The sequence below is a fragment of the Prionailurus viverrinus genome, chromosome D2 (assembly GCF_022837055.1).
Source record: "Prionailurus viverrinus isolate Anna chromosome D2, UM_Priviv_1.0, whole genome shotgun sequence".
NCBI lineage: Eukaryota > Metazoa > Chordata > Mammalia > Carnivora > Felidae > Prionailurus > Prionailurus viverrinus.
This window is the reverse complement of record NC_062571.1, coordinates 26,399,555-26,421,516: the sequence shown is the minus strand read 5'-3', so window position 1 is coordinate 26,421,516 and position 21,962 is coordinate 26,399,555.

Sequence of the window (21,962 nt, the reverse complement as noted above, 5' to 3'; positions counted from 1 at the left end):
GGTGACAGGGATTAAGGAGGGCACTTGTGAAGAGCACTGGGTATTGTATGTAATGAATCACTAAATTCTACTCCTGAAACTAAATTACACTATATGTTAACTAAGTAGAATTTAAATAAAAACTTGAAACATTAAAAAAAAAGGGAAAGGAAATCGATGAAAATAGAAAAAAGAAATTAGGGAACAGAAAAACAACTTCACCATAATTAGAATTCTTATCCCCAGAGATCAGAGAAATGATGTTGAATCTATGAAACAAGAATAAAATGCTACTTTTACAAGAATGAAAGAAGGTTAATTTCTTTTGTTTTGATGATTTTACCATGGTTTTATAAGATTTTAACCTTAGAGGAGATGGGAAAACAGACAGAAACTCACTGTACTACTGTTCCAAAGTTATTTAGTTTTTTTCCTCTAAAATTAAAATGTTTTAAAGAAATGAAAGAACATGAAATTAAGGTACATATATATATTTTTCAACTACTTCCTTCTCCAACTATATGAGTGTATATATATATATATATATATATATTCATATACATAACTTTTCTTCCATTCCTTTCTTAAGAAGAAAAATATATGTGTTTGAAAACTGTAATAGACAGTTTAGAAGACAAAATTTATGACGTCTCCAGAAAGCAGAATAGGAAAACAGATATGATCTTTCCCTTCTCTTCCTGGCGTGGAGTTGAGTAGGGACAGAGAGGTCACCAGCAGCCTGGCCGGTGGTACAGAGGAGAAAGGGCTGTGGAGTCCTATGGAGGTATGTACATGGCATATCCACTGAGAATCAAGTATGTGAAGTGCCTGAATGCTATTGGGTGCTGACAGGGATGAGATGACAGGCAGGGGAGTCAGCTGCCTAGGTTGACAGATTTTGTAACACTGGGCAAATTAGTAAGCCGATTGAACGAATGAGCAAATATTGAGGATAAAGAGATCTAGGTTTCTCTTACTACTAGATAATGTATTCACAAACTTGGAAAGGGGAAGGCCAGCAAGAACTCCCAAGTTGTGTATTGAAATTGAAGGTTTTAGTGTGAATTCATAGTTTTCAAATATATGGGTTCATATATACCCACCAAATGCCCAGATCTTGGTTTCTAATTACCACTCTCCACTAAAGAAACCAGGGATGGGGCCCCTGTTAACCAAGGATCCAAATCAGAATTACCTGGAGAGCTTTTCTTTCAAATCATATAACCCCGATCCTGGGTTCTATGATTCTAATTCTGTAAATCTTGAGGCTCCCCAGTATTTCTAATCAGCATCCCAGGTGGAGCCCAATGGACTAGGTGACCTTGATGTTTCTTCTAACGCTGAGGTCTTGTTTCAGTTTGGTTGCTGTTGTTTTAATTGAAAATAAAAATCCAAGTGCCAACTATACAACATGCAACATAATATAGATTCAAAATAAACACTTTTCCTGGGATGAACAAGCAAACTAGATCTTGGAGAGAGAAAGCAATGTACATGCAGAAAAATAATTTATCTCCAGTCATTACCCTCACTCCTTTCTCCCCCAAATTACTGATCATTCCCTAATTTTGCATGTGAATAGAGATAGTTTAAATGGATAGGAAAAGGGAATAAAAAAGTAGCCAGCTATTCAATAGACATTTCTGGAGCTATTGCAAACAAATATGGATAACTATGTCTTATTAGCTTACATTATTACCCTATGGAGCTGAAATAATTGGTCTTAGTAGAATTTAGTGTGTTTGTTGAATTTCCTTTGAAAATAGGTTTATTTCTTTATTTTCTGTAAAGGCTAAATAATCTTATAAATATAATGGACATCATGTGGTTTTAAAAATGCCCTAGAGGGACACATAAGGAAGCTCACACAGGGTTACAGTCTTTACAAAAGAAGAGAAAGTAGTTTAGTGTAGCACTTTTTTTGTGTCTTACCAACCTATAAACACTACAAAATCACAGCCCCATTCTGCAAGTTTTATATGTGACCACAATATTTCTTTGGACACTTTTCAAGAGATCATGAAATAAAGTATATTTTAACTATACTGAATGATAAAGCTATAAGTAGACAGCAGAAATACCTTCCTTCCCTGTTAGAGCAAAATAGGTATTGGCTTGGAGTCCATACCATTCTGTAGTATCTGAGAACTTCCTAACAATCTTGGCGATGATTGAAGTTCAAAGGTCTATGAAAATGACCTTGAATGAGCATCCATTCTGTCAAAAGTTAACCAGCCAGGCTTTGAAACTCGAGATACCTGAATTATACACCGAAGTTCCTAAATTTTCTGTGTGAACGTGGAAGCTACCTCATCCCCTTGTCAGTCAGCCACTCAACAAATACCTAATGAGAGTGCCAAGCACTTAAGTTCAATAATTAACAAAATAGAGACTGCCCTATCCTTAAAGCCTAGTGAGGTAGGAGCCGGGTGGCAGGGAAGCGGGTAGATGGACTCAGGGACTAAATAAGGAAGAAACGTGTCATAGGACGTTTGACCTATGCTGAAAATAAAAGGAGAGAATTTAGGGATCTTAAATAGGGGAGAAAAATGATATGACTCTAATTTCAGAAAAATCGTTGCTATCATAGAACACACATCTTTCCCCAAGACATAATCCTTCATGGAAATACTAAGCTCCTTTGAATCAAAATTATTATAAATTTCATCAAATTAGAATTCATAAAGGCTAAAGTTAGAAAGAATGGCAATAATAAATATCCTCAAGGATGTGAAACAACTTGAATTCCCATACATTCCTGTTGTGAGTAAAAAATTGTAAAGTCACTTTTGAAAATACACTTTCTTATAAGTGAAAATTACACTACATGTGATCTAGAAAGTCCACTCCTTAGTATTTGCTCAACAGAAATACTATATATTAAATAACACTTGTACTGGAAATAACCCAAATGAGCAGCAGAGGAAAAGGTAAACTATAATATATTCTTGCAATGCAATCCAACTTAATAATAAAAAAGGACTGCACTGCTGATACACATATCATGATAAATCTCAGAAGCACTGTATTGAGCCAAGATAGGAAGGGAAGGGAAGGGAAGGGAAGGGAAGGGAAGGGAAGGGAAGGGAAAGTAAAATACAAAATATTTCACAATTCCACTTATATGAAGTTCAACAACTAACAATACTGTATACAATTATAGATATCCAAACTGTGATTGACAGTGGGTGGTGGGGACAAAGAAACTTTTGGAATGTTGTACATGTTATATATCTTGGTGATGGCTAAACTCATCATTTAAAAATCTGGGAGTTTCAGGGGCACCTGGGTGGCTCAGTTGAGTGTCCAACTCTTGATTTCAGCTCAAGTCATGACCCCAGGGCTATGGGATCAAACCCCACATAGTCAAGCTGACAGTGGAGCCTGCTTAAGATTCTCTGTCTCTCCCTCTGCCCCTTTCCCCTGCTCACTCTCTCTCTCTGTAAAAAATAAAATAAAATAAAAACCTGTGAATTTCATGCATGCAAATTTTACTTTAAAAAGAGAATATGTGGTGCCTGGGTGGCTCAATTGGTTGAGTGACCGACTTCGGCTCAGGTCATGATCTCCAGTCCATGAGTTCAAGCCCCGCGTTAGGGTCTGTGCTGACAGCTCGGAGCCTGGAGCCTGCTTCAGATTTTGTGTCTCCTTCTCTCTCTGCCCCTCCCCCGCTTGCACACTGTCCCTCTCTCTCAAACATAAATAAACATCAAAAATAAATCTAGAAAGAAAGAAAGAAAGAAAGAAAGAAAGAAAGAATAGATTCTGTATCTGTTCACTTAAAGCAGAATAAATTAAGGAAAGGCCATTGAATCAAATTTTTATAATCCACAAAGGAAAAAAATGAAAATAAAAGCCATGTTAAGACAACATTTCATTATAGGGTCTCCTTACTTTACTTTCCTCATCCTGGGCATCAGAAACTTGATTATAATAATCAGAAATAATTATAATAATCAGATACTGAGCACTCACTCCATGTTGTGTTATAGGGTGCAGAACACAAACTTACTTTCAGAGAATTACAAACATTAAACAGTAAATTCAGACACAAGTCCCCTATTCTAACTTGCAAAGGAGATTGAGGTGCAAGCTCTGGCCCTGCCTGAATCCTCTACTGTGTGTGCCTATCACTTGTTCTATTCTGATCTGCTCTGATCTGAACTCTTGTTTTATGCTCTGAGGTCCTGACTACTGAAGCCATTTAGTTACGTGTATCTTTTCCTATTAAATCTGGAAATGACTGCATGAACCTGCAGCTCTTAAAAGTGAACTTGGAGCAGGTCCCTGGAGTGGTTCAGTTGGTTAAGGGCCTGACTCTTGATTTCGGCTCAGGTCATGATCTGGCAGCTTGTGGGATAAAGCACCCCGCCTCCCCCCCTCTTCCCCCACCTCCCCTTCCCCCCTCCCCCACCTCCCCCCACCCCCCCCCGCCTCCCCCACCTCCCCCCACCCCCTCCCCGCCTCCCCCACCTCCCCCTCGCCTCCCCCGCTTCCCCCTCCCCCCCACCTCCCCCCCCTCCCCCGCCTCCCCCGCCTCCCCCTCCCTCTCCCGTCTCCCCCTACCCCCCCAGCTCCACCTTGGCTCTGTGCTGACAGTGCGGAGCCTGCTTGCAATTCCTTCTCTCCCTATCTCTCTCTCTCTCTGCTCCTCCCTGATCACATTCGCGCTCTCTCGCTCGCAAACACACTCTTTCTCTCTCAGAATAAATAAATAAATAAACTTAAAAAAAAAAAAGAACTCCGAGCAACAAAGCTTTACAGCAGTGGTTATATGAGCCAGTGGTTATCTGTACGCTCTGTACGTGGATAGTGGGGAACAATTAGACTGAAAGAGTGAAAAGTCTTTGGTGTGAAAGGGTGCTTTCTGCTTGGCACACAAAGCTGCCATTTCATTACGAAGATGTCCCTTCTAAAGTTAGCGAACACCCAAGCGTCATAGTGGCCAGGACCACAACTGATATTTGCCGCCTGGGGCAATAGTACAAATGAAGGCCAATGTACTGCATGTCTATATATCTAGATGTGATAAATCTCGCTTTAAAATTGTTAAATAAAATGCCTTTATCTTTATACTTGGATGAATATACATTCATAATCATAGAAATGAAATAGATATATGTTTATATACATACAATTTCATAAATATTTATACATAAATCGATACATTAATTATAATATATATTATGTAGAAATTGATCTATGTAAATAATAATTTTATGAATATGTATTTGCATATAGATTACAATGTATATTAAGTATATATATAAGCATGCTTACTATATGAAAAATAAACTATCAAAGATAAATGAATTTTTTTAATATATGAAATTTATTCTCAAATTGGTTTCCATACAACACCCAGTGATCATCCCAAAAGATGCCCTCTTCAATGCCCATCACCTACCCTCCTCTCTCTCCCACCCCCCATTAACCCTCAGTTTGTTCTCAGTTTTTAAGAGTCTCTTATGCTTTGGCTCTCTCCCACTCTAACCTCTTTTTTTTTTTTCCTTCCCCTCCCCCAAGGGTTTCTATAAGTTTCTCAGGATCCACATAAGAGTGAAAACAAATGCTATCTGTCTTTCTCTGTGTGGCTTATTTCACTTAGCATCACACTCTCCAGTTCCATCCACATTGCTACAAATGGCCAGATTTCATTCTTTCTCATTGCGTAGTGCTCCATTGTGTATCTAAATCACAATGTCTTTATCCATTCATCAGTTGATGGACATTTAGGCTCTTTCCATAATTTGGCTATTGTTGAGAGTGCTGCTATAAACATTGGGGTACAAGTGCCCCTATGCATCAGTACTCCTGTATCCCTTGGGTAAATTCCTAGCAGTGCTGCTGCTGGGTCATAGGGTAGGTCTATTTTTAATTTTTTGAGGAACCTCCACACTGTTTTCCAGAGTGGCTGTACCAGTTTGCATTCCCACCAACAGTGCAAGAGGGTTCCCATTTCTCCACATCCTCTCCAGCATCTATAGTCTCCTGATTTGTTCATTTTGGCCACTCTGACTGGCATGAGGTGATTTCTGAGTGTGGTTTTGGTTTGTATTTCCCTGATGAGGAGCGATGTTGAACATCTTTTCATGTGCCTGTTGGCCATCTGGATGTCTTCTTTAGAGAAGTGTCTCTTCATGTTTTTTGCCCATTTCTTCACTGGATTATTTGTTTTTTGGGTGTGGAGTTTGGTGACTTCTTTATAGATTTTGGATACTAGCCCTTTGTCTGATACGTCATTTGCAAATATCTTTTCCCATTCCGTTGGTTGCCTTTTAGTTTTGTTGATTGTTTCCTTTGCTGTGCAGAAGCTTTTTATCTTCATGAGGTCCCAATAGTTCATTTTTGCTTTTAATTCCATTGCCTTTGGGGATATGTCAAGTAAGAAATTGCTGCGGCTGAGGTCAGAGAGGTGTTTTCCTACTTTCTCCTCTAGTGTTTTGATGGTTTCCTGTCTCACATTCAGGTCCTTTATCCATTTTGAGTTTATTTTTGTGAATGGTGTAAGAAAGTGGTTTAGTTTCATTCTTCTGCGTGTTGCTGTCCAGTTCTCCCAGCACCATTTGTTAAAGAGACTGTCTTTTTTCCATTTGATATTCTTTCCTGCTTTGTCAAAGATTAATTGGCCATACTTTTGTGGGTCTAGTTCTAGGGTTTCTATTCTATTCCATTGGTCTATGTGTCTGTGTTTGTGCCAATACCATGCTGAAAGACAACTGAATTTAACTATTTTTGTGCATGTCTGAGGATTCTACTGATGGGCCGACAATAGTAATATATATTCATAAAATTTCTTTCACACTAACAAAATCACCAATCATGTGTCATAATTGCAATTTTCACATAATTTAGGTATTATTGACAATAATTATCTAAAGAAATATAAAATGTAAATATATCCAAAGTATACACAATTTGAATGTATTTTATAAATGCTACAAAGTAAATATAAAAATAGAGTAAAATTATTCTTGTTTCTGAAAATGTTTTTCCTGAAAGAGTTAAAATTATACATTAACATTAAAAGGTAAAATATAAGTTATAATCAATGCATATTAACATTTCAATTCAAAATTATTTAAATAAAGCCTAAAATTTTGCATTTTATTTTTTGAAAATTTAATCATATTAAGTACTACTATAAAAACAAAACTATTCTCGGGGTGCCTGGGTGATTCAGTCGGTTAGGCGCCCAACTTGGGCTCAGGTCATGATCTCGCAGTCCGTGAGTCTGAGCCCCGCATTGGGCTCTGTGCTGACAGCTCAGAACCTGGAGCCTGTTTTGGATTCTGTGTCTCCCTCCTTCTCCCTCCTCCTCCACTCATGCTCTGTCTCTCTCTTCTCAAAAATAAATAAACGTTAAATTTTTTTTTAATAAAAACAAAGCTATTCTCAAATCTGGTATTGAAATTCCATTTAATTGATAATGTAAAGAATCAGTACCACACTTAAAATGATGTCTAGGCCTACCTATGTACAAATCTAAGAATAACATGAACTGCATAATTTTGCAAAATATTGCTGTCAGCCAGCATGGGCAACTGTTGGACACAAATTGGAATACAAAGAATAGTGAGATATTAGCGCTACAGGAATACTACTAAGTCTTTATGTTATGTCATGTCATGTCATGTTATGTTATGTCATGTCATGTCATGTCATGTCATGTTATGTTATGTTACGTCTTTCTTTCTTATGCAATACATTCTTGGTTTCTGAGAGAATTGGACAAATTAACTTTTCTTTGTTTTTCCCTTTTTTTGTACTTATGCTGCTCACATCCTTCCTGTGTTCCAACATATTGTCCCTCGCCGACTTCAACTTAAGTACAATCTAGAAACCATCACAGAATTTCAATCACGAGTGCTAATGTTTCATAAACACAAGGCAGGGTATATAAAGCCTTTCTTTGGGGCATCTCATCTGACTCATGAAAACAAATGTTTAAGGTCACCTGTTGACTGATCCTGAGTGTCAGAGGCCCCCCGATGTCCTCAAATACATTCATTTTGTTTGTGTTTCTGATAGTGGGACCCTCTAAAATTCAGATAACAGAGCAGATGCCCCTCTAACTCCAGCCTAGGGGAAGTACTGATATTAAGCCCTGGACATAATGCTTCAAATCCCTCATCAGGGTTAAAGACAGTTACATTTTTAAGGAGGCAAAGCTGGCCTTTCCATAGCAAGTTTCAGTCCAGAGGTTTATGAGAATACTAGCTCCCAGATGAGTTGGAAGGTGCTCTTTAAAACCCAAAAGTCCTGCAGTTAAACTTCGGAGGAGCAGCTGCACAATAACTCGCTTCTTGAGAATGCATGCTGCACACTGTCATATTATGATCTCAGAAGAGCCCTAGAGGAAGGAAACCTGTTTAGCTTTGTTTCCATAAAGCATTTGACCACTGAAACCATTTTTCAGCAGAACAGTTACTAACTTCGGTGTTCCTCACACTCAGGGTAGAAAATACTGCTTTAATATTTAAATGTCTAGTACTTTTATCCCCCCATATGTCTTTTGAACTAGCTTTTCTGCTAATGGAATTCATTAACACAGAAAGGAATTTACATTTCTATCTGTTGCCTAAGTCGGCAACTGCCATGACCGAGCAAAACGACGATTTTAGATCTCCAATAAGTGAAACAGCAACCATTAAACAAGGAAATCAATTTTGAGTTCAGACAAGACTAGCTGAAACTTCCTTCCCTGTTGATTTTGAAACTTCCTTTACTGTTAATTTTGGGGGCACTATATGCAGTCCGGCTGAGAACACATCACCTGAGAGAAGTTAGAAGGGGTAAGAGCATTCAAGTTTCCACCTGCTTGCTTACAATGTCACCTACTTAATAATGTGAACATCGATCAACCAAGAGAGACACTTGTCACTTTTTCTTTCCCACAGCTGGTATTATTTGAAATCAATTTGTTTGTCAGATCTTTCATTACAGCTTAGATTGCAGGGATCAAAACATCAAGCCATCTCTAATGGATCAATCCACTTCAAGCCATCTAAACAGCCATTGTCTACAAAGAGTAAATTATCAAATTCAAGGAAAACTTCAGTCATTTATAATTCAGTGTACTAACAGTAACTCCAAAAGACAGACTTTCAAAAAAAAAAAATTACTCCCTCACTATTACAGAAATGGAGAACCTTGACTTAGAAACTGAAACAAAACAAAGCAGACCAGTAGCATCTTCCAACAAACACAAACCGAGAGGCAGAAAACAGAAGCGTCACAGACTTGACAAATAGTAAGCCATTTACTGCCTAATGTCCCTCTTGTTTACCCAACTAGAGGGTCAGAAATCCCATCCTACTTAATTTAGGCTAGGTGCCAAATTCAAAAAAGTTAAAAGTAAAAATCAAAAGAGAGGGAATAGGACATAAGGAGAGTGAATATAGCTTCTATTAGTCATGATACATGTGCATAAATTTGTCAGGCCTCCGCTCAAGTTTCACTGAAGTTCATAGCAGATTGTGGACTGGCCTTAGTTAAGTCTGATACTGAAAGAAGAAAACAATGTATTTCCTCATCAAGTATCAGCCATATTTCTTCCTGGTATTCGAAGTACTCAACTTTTGCGTTAGAAGATTAAATATCTACTTGGGGTGAGAAGTGGTGAGAAACAGGGACAAGGAAAGACGTCTAGAAAAAATGACATAGGAAACAAAGAGAAATTTCCCTTTATTCTGACTTTGCCTTTGAATAGATAGCCTTAAATAAATACATAACTGGTAGACCTAAATACCAAATAGTTATTTTTAAAGTATCACAAACAAGTGACATTTCAATCTAATGGGAAAGAGTAAGATAACAGGTTAATAAGAAAGCAACAGAAAACCAGGGGGGTGGAAAACCTACCCACCCCCCCCATCATACCCGGTCCCCACTTGTAATGAGTGGTTGGGCCTCTATGCTGCTGCCTGGGAACTCTGAGAATAGAATATAGAAATAGGCTACATTAGGCTGGTTCAATGAAAATCAGAACAAAGCCAGGGTAATAGAGGTCTCCCAAGTTGTGGACTGTTTTGCAATGGCCTCACTCTTTGTGGATTTCATCAAAACACACCCTCTGCATCAATGGGAAGGCTTTTTCCGCTCAAATGCAACGTTCAGGTGCTGTTGGGGACCATGGAGAAGAAAAAAGCCATCACCACTCTCACTCCTTACTACGTGCCATGCCTTGGGCCTCATTCTAACTACAGAGACCTAAGAACCCCTTCATTTCTGTTTTATATGTAGAAACCTTTCTGCAGGCAATTAACCCTACAAAAAGGGAAGGGAAATGGACTGCACCTTTTCCCTAGGAAAAGTTCCCAAGATGGGGCGCCTGGGTGGCGCAGTCGGTTAAGCGTCCGACTTCAGCCAGGTCACGATCTCGCGGTCCGTGAGTTCGAGCCCCGCGTCAGGCTCTGGGCTGATGGCTCAGAGCCTGGAGCCTGTTTCCGATTCTGTGTCTCCCTCTCTCTCTGCCCCTCCCCCGTTCATTCTCTGTCTCTCTCTGTCCCAAAAATAAATAAACGTTGAAAAAAAAATTAAAAAAAAATAAAATAAAATAAATAAACGTTGAAAAAAAAAATTTTTTTAAAAAAAGAAAAGTTCCCAAGATTTGGGTGACAACAGTCTAGAGCAAATAAAGGATCCTATTGGAAGGATGGCAGGGAGTGGAGGGGGAGAGCTGAGAAGTAGAGACAAAATGACTCCCTCTTTGATCCATAACAAAATAGACCATTTCAAAATTTTATTTTTTTTTTTGTGATAAAAAGTATTATTTTCTAATTTGCTTGTTTCTCATTTCAAACTTTATTGCATTACAATCTTTAAAACATTTTGACTATTTCTATATTTTGGAATGTATTGAGGTATATTTAATATGCTTTAATAAAATTTTGTGAAAGTTATTTTGTGTATATAAAAACAGATGGAAGATAAGTGGCCTGGGTGGCTCAGCTGGTTAAGCATCCCAGACTCTTGATTTCTGCTCAGGTCATGATCTCACAGTTTGTGAAATCAAGCCCCATGTCAGGTTCTGCAATGACAGCATGGAGACTGCTTGGGATTTTTCCTCTCTCTCTCTCTCTCTCTCAGTCCCTCTCTCCCCCCTCTCTCTCAAAATTAATAAATAAACTTTAAACAAAAAGATGGAAAAGCTATTTCTTGTTGTCAAGGTAAAAACTTCATTTACACAAATGTAAACCAACTCCACTAGTAAAAAAAATGTACAATTTCCCTTACTAACTATGTTATTTGGGTCATCTTACTTATTTAGACTTACTTGTCTTCTGTAACTTGTCATAGACCAAGGAACATGAAGAATAAATTTCTTTTTAAAAAGTTGTTTTTTAGGGGTGCCTGGGTGGCTCAGTCAGTTAAGCATCCAACTCTTGGTTTCAGCTCAGGTCTTGATCTCGCTGTTTGTGAGACAGAGGCCGGCATTGGCCTCTGTGCTGTCAGCCTGGAGCCTGCTTAGGATTCTCTCTCTCCCTCTGTCTCTGCCCCATCTCCGCCTGTGAGCACACACACGTTCTCTCTCTTTCTGTTTCTCTCTCTCTCTCTCTCAAAATAAATACACATTTTTAAAAATATTTTTTTCCTATTTCTTCATTTACCTCCTGTAGTGTTTTTTTCTAATTATTTTTTGGGCTAAGTCACTGCTTCTCAAACGTTGCTGTACATTGGAATAAACTGGGAAGTCTTCAAAAATCTGACAACCAGGGAACACTTCACACCAATTAAATCAGAATATGTGGGAGTGGAAGCCATGCACCTCAGTATTTTTTAAGGACCCCTTGATTCTAACGTGTTGCACAACTTGACAACGACTCTACCATGTTATTTGGTGCATAGATATTTGCAATTCCTGAATCTTCCTTGTGAATCACACCTTTTATTCTTTATATAGTTTCCTTATTCATCTCATTTTATGTTTTGGTACCAGAATCTATCTCGCGTGATATTAAAATAGTTATCTCTGGTGGCTGAGCTGGTTAAGTGTCTGATTTCGGCTGAGGTCATGATCGCGTGGTTCCCGAGTTTGAGCCCACATCAGCCTCTCTGGGGTCAGTACAGAGCCTGCTTTGAATCTTCTGTTCCCCTTTCTCTCTCTGCCCCTCACCCGCTTTTGCTCTTTCTCTCTCTCAAAAATAAATAAACATTAAAAAGAGAGAGAGAAAGAGAGAATTATCTCTGCTTTAGTTGTTTGCTTTTGTCTTGCTCATTTTGGTCACCCTTTCCTTTGTAACTTTTCTGTGCCAACTTGTTTAATGTGGCTCTCTTGAATGCCGCATGTACTTGAGTTCTGCTTTTTGGTAAAAATGAATGCTCTTTTAACTGATGAAATTAGCCATTTAAATGGTTCGATGAGACAGGCATGTTTGCTCTTAATGCTATCATGCTATTTTCTTTGCTCTGTTTAGTATTTTTTCTGCTAACTTAAAAGATTGCATTTTTCTCATTATAGTCTTTAATTCTATAAGTGTAAGTTTTTATATAATTCTCTGAATTCTCTATTTTTATACCTTTTAATTCCCTATTATAAGCAGTTATGAAATTTGTATGCCCTCAGCCCCTCATCCTTTCTTATCAACCTCCATCAACCAGCTTTATTTATTTTACTATGTTTTGGTGTTTACCAATTTACTATTAACTATTCTCATATCTCTATTATTCGAGTTCACTTTAAATTATCTCCTTCAATTTCTGACTATAAAAGATGAGGAAATGCATAGCCATTGCCTTCTTTCTTCTCCTTTTTTCCCCAAGCATTGTCTCAGTTTATATATACAGATATTCCTCAACTCACGGTGGGGTTATGTCCCCATATATCCACTGTGTGTTGAAAATATCATAGATCAAAAATGTATTTCGTACCCTACTCGATCTGTCAAGCATCATAGCTTAGCCTAGCCTATCTTACATGTGTGCAGAACACTTTAATTAGCCTATGGTTGGACAAAATCATCTAACACATGGCATATTTTATGTTATAAACTGTTGACCATTTCATGTAATTTACTGGATACTGTGTGGAAAGCGAAAGACAGAATGGCTGTATGGGTACAGATGGTTGTGTGCATCCTGGCTGTTTACCCTCATGATCATGTGGGTGTCCAGTGGCTGCGGCTCACTGCCTCTGCCCAGCATCCCCAGCATCACAAGAGAATATTGTACCCCCTATCGCTAAACAGGGAAAAGATCAACATTCAAAATTTGGCATCAGGTTTCTACTGAATATGTATCAATGTTGCATCATCAGAAAGTCTAAAAATCAAGCCTAACCATCATATATCAGGGACCGTCTGTACACTGTTTTCACGCACCTTAAGTAATCCTATACCACCGTTATTTAATTTATCAGCTGTGAATGTTATATTTTGATAATGGATATAAATAGAGGGCATAGAGAATATGGAAATGAGTGTGCTTCAAGGCTTCTCCCAGTGCGGTCACTCTTCCTGTAACCTTTATTGATAAGAACTCTTATTGAGAGATAGACTTTATTGATAGATACCTCCTGCTAGCTCTCTTTGTGTGCATTAACTCATCCCCTTTGCCTCTCTGTTGGAACACAAACAGACTCTACCAGTCTGGGCAACCAAATTCCACAGTTGCAAAGTGATGTACTGCTTTAGTACTTTACAGCATGACTGTAACTAACCTTGAAGAAGACGATGCTATTGGTTTTTCTGAAGACTGACTCTACTTTCCATTTCCTCTCTGATCTCTATTTTCTTCGCTTTTGACAACTCATCTATTTATTTTGTCATTTGGGATTTTGGATGTTTCTTACTTTAGTTCAAACTGGAATGCACATTTCTAGGTTTTACTCCCCCCCCTTCAGTCAATTTCCAAAGGAAATAGAAAAATTACTGTCTTTATTTTGCAGAGAGAAAATGAAGTGTTAACAAAACTTCAGAAGAGGAGTCTTTAATGTGGCTATCTAAATAATAGTAGTAATAAAAATAATAATAATATCTATTATATCTAATATTTATTGGGGTTGCCTTTAGAGCATGGGACTCTTGATTTTAGGGTCATGAGCTCAAGCCCCACGTCGTGCATAAGTCTTGTTTAAAAATTAAAAAAACAAAATGGATTTCTGATATTTATTGAACATTTATGGCATGGCAAGAACTGCTCAAAGCACTTCATATCTGCCACCTTCAACCGAACAGCAAATTTATGAAATAGCAGCAATTATTAGCCCATCTTGCAGGTAAGAAAACAGAGGCATCCAGGAGATTAGGTAATTTATATAAAGTTATACAGCCAGGGGGTGATAAATTCAGAGTGCAAACTAAGGAGTTAAGCTTCAAAGTCTTCATTTTTGACCAGTCTATTTTGCTTCTCAATATCTGATGAAGTCAAATTGAATTTTGGGGATTGTGTGACTTTTCCTAAGAGGCAGGAAGCATGTAGTCATGCTCTAATCAGAAGCTATCTGAATGGATTGTGTAGATGGGGTAGAAGAGAATGGACTGGTTCTGATGGGAAACTACTGCCTGTGTTCCACGAAAAGAGAGACAAATAGGTTTCCAATTAACTAATAATCCATGTACAATCAGATTAATGGGGAGAAAGAGAAACATATTTTAGTTCTTTTCAGGACGAGTAGGTCCCAGTACAGTTAAATGAAAAATGATATCCAGTGGATTGAAATGGATTGATTTGATTGATTTTTTTAACCATAGAAGTTGTTTATCAATCAAGCCAAGAACAACATGCTTTAGCCTTTGTAAAGTCATAATAATTTCTGTGCTCATCATAATTACCAATATGACCAAAATAATACATATATAATATTAGTATATAAGCATTAGCCAAATGATCATCTCTCTTGGGTTTCCTGAACAATTTCTTCCACACAGAGTTCCTCCCTTAGAGAAAAAAAGATGACAATAAAAACTACATTCCCATGAAGGTCCAACACCTCACAGCAAAATTCATTCTCCAAGATCTGTCCTTTAATATCATGAGCATTGTGCCTTGCACCAAAAAGACAGCCTCTTATTTTATGTTAATATACATTCTTCAAAGAGACAAGTGAAGAGAAATAGGTCTATTTTTATGTTATGCATGAGAAATTAGGTGGTTAATTTTCAAGGGCTGCTTCAATAAATCCCAATTGAATTAGCCAGTATTAGCATGTGAAAACGATCAAGAGACACTGCACAAACACAATGCAAAATGAATACAAATGATTTGGCTCCAGATCCGATCAAATAAAGTAGAGGATTGAATTAACTAGTGAACAAAATTAAGTGGAAACGACGGCATTTCACAGCTAGTCAGCTGTGGCTATGAAACATAGCACTGAAAAATGTAGACAACTGTTGTGAACCTTTTATTTTTTCCATTCAGATGGATCTCTAAAATGACATATCTATATGTCCTAATCAGACCTAATGTTGTTAGTGATTTGGTGGTTGAGGTCATATTAATGTATCCTGTCTTTTTATATGACATTCAAGGCAACAAAACCAACAACAAATATCTACTGAACATCTATGGCATTCTAGGTCGAAAATAAAATCTTTTTTTTTTCCATTTTATTTAAGTCAGATGGGAGTAGAGGAGAGAGGAGAAACGGATGAGATTTTTCATAAGATTTCTAAACTTCTAACAAGTCTATAAATTTAATTCAGCATAAAAAGCACAATTGTGACATAATAGGAAGAGCTTTGAAGTCCGACATTCTTGAGTTTCAGTTCTAACTCAGTCAGTTATAAGCTGTGCTACTAAGCCTTGTTCTGCTCATCTTTAAAAAAATAAAAGCATTACCCAAGGGATACAGGAGTACTGATGCATAGGGGCACTTGTACCCCAATGTTTATAGCAGCACTCTCAACAATAGCCAAATTATGGAAAGAGCCTAAATGTCCATCAACTGATGAATGGATAAAGAAATGGTGGTTTAGATACACAATGGAGTACTACGTGGCAATGAGAAAGAATGAAATATGGCCCTTTGTAGCAACGTGGATGGAACTGGAGAGTGTGATGCTAAGTGAAATAAGCCATACAGAGAAAGACAGATACCAAATGTTTTCACTCTTATGTGGATCCTGAGAAACTTAACAGAAGACCATGGGGGAGGGGAAGGGGGAAAAAAAGTTACAGAGAGTGAAGGAGGCAAAGCATAAGAGACTCTTAAAAACTGAGAACAAATTGAGGGTTGATGGGGGGTGGGAGGGAGGGGAGGGTGGGTGATGGGTATTGAGGAGGGCACCTTTTGGGATGAGCACTGGGTGTTGTATGGAAACCAATTTGACAATAAATTTCATATATTGAAAAATAAAATAAAATAAATTTTTAAAAAAGCATTTTAAAAACCTACCACAGAAAGTCATTTTATGAAATAGAAATCATATAGTTAAATTCTCCAGCCTGCCATAGGGACGTAACGGAGGCTTCCTCTTATTATTCCAGAGTCAGAGTGGCTGTGTCCTGAGATGCCAGTGTTTCTACTAATGGACAAATTCTCCCCCACATCCTAATGCCACTATCCCAGCACATAAATTGAAACTTACATTTGATGGGGAAGACTACAAATAGTGAGAAGAGGAATCTTAAAATAGAATTTTTAATAATTGACGCCTACTCTGAGTCATAATAATTTTTCAGCTGGGAATACCCCAAAATAACACCTATTATTTTATTAGACTCAGAGCCGTTGCCAAGCTACTGGAATGATAATGCGGTAAACACTCAGAGAGAAAGAAAATGTTGAAGGGCCAAGCAATACCCTATGAACGGAGAGACTATGTCTCTCATAGAACATGGCTTAAATTAAATAAAAACAGCTTCTGCCATGGTTAAAATATTCTTTTTGGGTGTTCTTTAGGGATAAAGGCAGTTGAACAAACACAGAAAGACTCTTCCCAACTTCTAAGCAACGGAGAATGAAGCAATGGCTTTTCTTCTGTACTCAACGCAGGAGTCAATTCATCGTCGCCTGAAAGGCCAGTGTATATGGCACTCCCTTAGGCAGTTTCACGGAAGTGGAGCCAGTGAAAGAACTTTCTGCGGTTGTTATTTATCATCAATACTAAGCGTGTAAATCAACTAAAAAGAAAAAAAGACAAGTCAGAGTTTTAACATCTTGCAATAGTACCAATATAGGCAGAGAAGACTTTGGATTAATTTTTCCTTGCAGTCCCTTTCAAATATTTTTCAATGATGTCAACCCCGGGCCGAAAATCTTGATAGGTCAGCTCTGTGATTGTAGGGTTGTCTTGTATAATTCTGTCTGGTTTTTCTATTACTATAGATGGCTTAAAGTTAAAGATCAGCACTTCCACAGACATTAGCCTTCAACTGACTAATGAAATTCTGTTCTTGATAGATTTTCAGTTTCCGCTCAGTCCAAACATCCCTCCAGGAAACTGGAGGGAGGAAACAGCAGCAACAAGGGTTCTTGATCTTTCTTGCTTACACACTCCCCACATTTATCTTGAAAATATCCAATGCTTCACTTTTATTATGCAGCCTTTCAGAAACACCCATCTGCTTCTAGCTCTTGCTTCATTCTTGATAGTCATTTCCTAGAGGTAGGTGTAGACGACCAATCTATATGCATTGGCCTCTGGCAGTCAGACTGACTGAACTTGCTGAGGTGAAGTTTAAGGCTAGAGTGGACCAGCAGGATTCCCAGAGTGGGATCTGCTAGGGAGAGTGTAGTAATTCAAGTCACATTTTACGCTAAGCAATTACAGATTTCTCTGACAGGTTAAATACGAGCTCACACAAAACTGGACTAAGACTGTGGAGTCCTGTGCTCGGAAATACTCTACGTAACACTTCTGTGGAAAATTATTGCCCACAATAATAAACAATATAATCTTTCAACTCTTCAAATTCAAAGAACCAATCAGTTGAATGAGGAGGAATAAAAGCAGAAAAACGAAATCAATAATTAATGCCGTAAACAGTTATTCTGAATCATGCATACCCAATACCTAATTCTATGAAGAAATTGTCTTAGCTATTTTATCTTGTGCATTAGTGTCCTACAGCACCGTCTAATAGATGGAAACTAAAGGAGTTTGTTCCTGAAAGCCTGAGGTAATTATTTTGGAGTTATTACCCCCATCCTTTTGGCATTACAGCTTCCTAGTTTTTCTTTGATGTCAACTCACTTTCACTGATGCGAAAACCAGAGACACCCTTAAGCATTCCAGGGTACGCATTCCAGAAGAGGTATCCTGACATGCTTATCCTCAGACTCCTGATATTGCTACTTGTACCCCTTCGTGATTCTGTTGAAAAATTCTCCCCGATCAAGTGGCATTATGAGTCTAATTCTCAGAAAATGGATCAGTATGGTGGAGTCATGTGCTATAAATACTCTGTCTGTATAACACTGTATATAATAATAGGATACTGACAAACGTGAACCACTTGGAACCTGAAAGTTCCATCTTCACTTAGCCCCTAAATTCTTAGGTCATTAAAATTCCCTTGGCCTGTTTCCTCATCTACAGAGAAATTTTATTTATTTATTTTTAATTTTTTCAATGTTTTATTTTTATTTCTGAGAGAGAGCATGCAAGCGGGAGCAAGAGAGGGACAGAGAGAGAGGGAAACAGAAGATCTGAAGTGGGCTCTGCGCTGACAGCAGCGAGCCGATGTGGGGCTTGAACTCATAAACTGGGGCTCAAATTCCCAAACTGCAAGATCATGGCCTGAGCCACAGTCAGACCCTCAACTGAGCCCCCCAAGTGCCCGTCATCTACTGAGAAATTTTAGACCTTAAGACCTCTTTCTGCTCTGATATTCTTCGACTTTATAATTCTATGACTCTTTCATTCTGCCATTTCTTCAACCAGACCTAATGCATTTCTCCATCAATGAAGAGCTAAATGTAATTCAATAAATAAGATACAAAAAATAATAATCATTAAGGTACAGATAAATGTCAGGACAGCCTCTCCCCTGATATCCAAATTAATTTTCTCTGCTCTGTAATGCTGTCCTTTCCACATACAACTCTCTCAATCTTTTGACTTGTCTAAATTTTCAACACCTATTTACCTTTTCTTCCTTGATGATCCCTGATTTGCAGATTTTCTAACTTTTCTTAATCAACATAAGGCATGCCTTCCTTGACACCCTATCTGGAGCCCTTGACTGTTCAATATTCAGTGTCCATCACACATCTGTTGAGTATTGTGAGACACCCATGTACCAGCCCCACTACATTGCTATTGACTTTGGCTCCATACTAATATGCTTGGGACAAGAAATTGAGCAGTGTCTTTTTGTTTCTCAGCTATTTTTCAGGTGTTTAATGAGTGTCTTCTATAGGCAAAACATATATCCTGTGACATATCCTGGAGAAATAAAAGAAAGATGAAGGAAATATCAAAGTCACTTTGAGTACACAAAGACAGAGAGACAACAGATAATACAATGTACAAAGAGAACACACTGAGTACAGGAGGCTGTCTTAAAGGCAGGAGGTTCCCCCTTGCAAATTCTTTTTAAGCACTGAAGTTGTTGGAATTTCCTTCTAAATTGGGAGCATTGGCTTATTTTAAATATTTTTCTTTTTCATTATTCAATTATTTGAATGGATGTTATATGCACATGATATGAAACTCAAAATGTACAAAAAGGTACACCATAGGAAAAAAGTCTCTCCCCCCACCTTTCTTTCTATACTCTTAATTTTCCTCCACAGATGCAACTAAAATGTCTTAGAAACACAGCTTTAAAGTCAAGTTCCAGTTTTATGATGAGTGATGAGTTGTCCCCTGATTACCGGGGCCGCTGTTACATGATGAACTGAGTCTGAAAAAGAGTCCCTGCTTTTCCAACTCCATGAACGCATGTGCATTTTGAATGATTATATGCTTGAGCAAGCAATCTATTGGCCAGTAGAATTCTCTTGCTGTCTCCACTAGCCATGTGCTGACCTATACCATCACTATCTCAGGTTATATTTATTATGTTACCATGGATTTAATTTGAGGCTAATATTTAACTTCTGCAAGATCCAAATCGATGCAACTTGTTGGATACAGAGGCATTTATCTGTGTTTATCATGCGACAGGTATAAATCTCAACAAAATTAAGATTTATTCATGCCTGCTAATCTAATCCACTCTGTTCCAGTTGTTCTGAAAGCACTGAATCAAAATTGATAATCATTCTAGACCAGAATCATCTGACAGATATTGTTTTCTTAACATTTATTGAATCCAATTGAGAGAGCAGGGCAGTGTGTTTGTAAAAAGTAATATTAAACCAAGTACACAAAATGAAAATTTGAGTTTTTATAGAAAATTCTGCTTACTTTTGATATACAATCATCATTCATTATTGACCTTTTTAAAAATACCTGAAACAGGACCACCTCGGTGGCTAAGTAACTTAAGCATCTGACTTATAATTTCAGTTCAGGTCATGATCTCAAGGTCACGAGACCATATCCAGGTCCATATCCAGGTCCCCACTGGACGTGGAGCCTACTTAAGATTCTCTCTCTCTCTCTCTCTCTCTCTCTCTCTGTCTCATAAAAAAAGAAACACAAAAGATTTATTTTTAAAAAAGTAAAAATAAAAATACCTTAAAAAGCTCTTCAATATGTCTTAGTAATTTCCAAAGTACATCTCTAGCTAGTTTGATAGATCTTGCAGTAGGTTAGAAAAGAGCAGAACAATAACACTAATAAAATGCCAAAGTCTAGAGGTCTCGGCAAAATAAAAGGCTCTTCATTAAATATTTTCCTCAAATTTGATTTTTAAATTAACTTAACCTGGAAGTTATGAGAAATTTTTTATAGTTACTCAGCTATTTTTATGTAAGATGAGTTTTTACACAATAGATTGGTTGTATTTTCTTAAGGGTTTTTAAAAATAGGAATCGTTAGTATTAGCTCTTGATAATTATTCTCCAAAATGATAACATTCTACTAAAACATAGCTTGTGGATGTAAAAACAGAAGTTTATGATTTACTTGCCCAGCCATGATTTGTGTGAAGGGAGAGGCGTGTCTATTCAAGGATCTATCTCGAACACCTCTGGGCCTGTCTTATATCCCACAGCACTCTGACCTGGCTTCTAAAAGCTGCACATTCATGACCCATTGATCATTATCTCTGAAAGGCACATCCAGAATTTTCCAAGTCCCCAGGCAACTACTTCTTTCAGTGTCATGGTAAGGATAGACACCAGATTTCAAAGAATTAAGACAATGTGAGAAAAATATGAGTTGAAGATATTTACTTTCCAGATCTACTCAATGAAAAGAAAAGAATGAAAAGATGAAGTTAGTGGCTCTTTTATATTATGTGAATATTATGAGAATGTACTTGTATATTGTTTATGTGCTTAATAACAGAAAAATGAAATACATAGTTAAGGGAGTTAGTCATATAGGATGACTTTGGGTTTGAGTTCTTAAGGATAGGAAAATTCTATAATATTTGAGAGCAGAATGGAAAGAGCATATGAAGAAAAGGTAAATACCGAAATGCTGGAAAGAAGGGAAATCTTTATAGGAATAAGTCCCTAGGGAAGTGTCCGCATAGTGGATCCTTAGATCCCAAAAGGTATGGAAAGCCTACAATCTCTACATATCAGTTAGGATTGTTGTTCTGCTTTATGTAACAGAAACCCTATGCTAGTGGCTAAACCAAATAGTGATTTTTCCCCCCTGACGTAAGACAAGATGTGGATATGACAGTCGAGGGCTGTGGTGTGGTGTGGTGACCACCCAATATCAGCAATGTCCCAGTACCTTCTGTCATTCCACTTTGCTTGCCATTGGAAAAACAAACAAAAGAGAAGAGGAAGGAGAAATTGCTTCATCAAGGAAGCAAAATTCCTGGCAGATTTCTGCTTACATTTCATTGCCATGACTATATAACACTGCCATCTCCAGGCAGTCTGGGAAGATGGATTTTATGGCTGTGCATATTATTGATCTCCTCTCCAAAACTGAGGTTCTGTTAGAAGGGAAATGAGTGAGTACATA